Source organism: Bombus terrestris, unplaced genomic scaffold, assembly GCF_910591885.1.
Source record: "Bombus terrestris unplaced genomic scaffold, iyBomTerr1.2, whole genome shotgun sequence".
Taxonomy (NCBI): Eukaryota; Metazoa; Arthropoda; class Insecta; order Hymenoptera; family Apidae; genus Bombus; species Bombus terrestris.
In genome coordinates this window covers 5454754-5455824 of record NW_025963552.1, presented here as the reverse complement: position 1 = coordinate 5455824, position 1071 = coordinate 5454754, and the positions used below count along the sequence as shown (strand labels likewise).

Below are 1071 nucleotides of genomic sequence, written 5' to 3'. Positions count from 1 at the left end.
TATAGTTTATGGTGGGTCCTTGGACTTATTGAGATTTTCTCTAAGGGTATTTGGACCTTGACGGTCAGACAGTGAAGGACGTCGCGCGAACCTTTTCACTAGACGTAACAAAGAGAATCCTGATTCAATCGCAAATTTTTATTTTTATTAATACTTAGCCAAGAAAACTTTTGAGAAAATTAAATAAACAAAAAAAAAAAAATAAACCTCCACCGTGACAATGTACATTGGCACATTGCCGTGACCAGGATTCGAACCTGGGTTACTACGGCCACAACGTAGTGTCCTAACCATTAGACGATCACGGCTATTGGAGTATTACGTGTGAACTTTCTGAGTGGTCGATGATAACTACCAACAATGACCAAGTTGACACATAATTGTGAAGATCTTAGTACACTGAGACAATTGTGATTATTCCACTCATCTATAATTCAAACTGGCTGTAATTCAAATCATATGCATATATATATGTACATTTATGATTTATGAATTCTAGAGACGCGATAAGATTATTATGAAAGGAATATCGTAATATCGTTTTCGCGTTAGGACTAACATTTATTGTCGTCAAATATTTATGCGATCCCTTACTATCCGAACTTATTAACACATTTTTCATTAACCGGTATCATAATGCAATATTTGCAATTATTATTTTTGTATTAGAACTTGTACACAGCATTTTATAATTATAAATTCAAATCACAAATCTCTTACATATTTCTTTAAATTATTAAATTGGCAACTAAGTGATTGCGGGTGTTTTCATTAGGTGGTAATGACAAAATCCGCAATCACTTAGTGGCCAACCCAATATATTATTACCTGTATGAACAAACTAAAGAATAGTAGATAAATTGATAGAACATAATTTGGTTTCGCAATGTAAGCTTAGATCGTGAAGGGTGAAAAAAAAGTATAACGACTGACTTTCTGTGAAGATGATACTGCAGAGGAAAACCATGATGTGTTGTGTCTAAGAATGCGAGATCATCGGATTCATCGAGGAAAGCCTTCGTTGGGAAAGTGAAACGGATGTTGCTGCTAATTCGTCAATTTCCATGTTGG

General features: G+C 34.5%; 1 non-coding gene across 1 annotated transcript; it reads right to left on the bottom strand.

Annotated features, from left to right (window-relative positions):
* Positions 1-236: 236 nt before the first annotated feature.
* On the bottom strand, positions 237-308 carry TRNAH-GUG. Its single transcript has one exon. It is a non-coding gene; the product is annotated as a tRNA-His (tRNA).
* Between the last annotated feature and the right edge of the window lie 763 nt (positions 309-1071).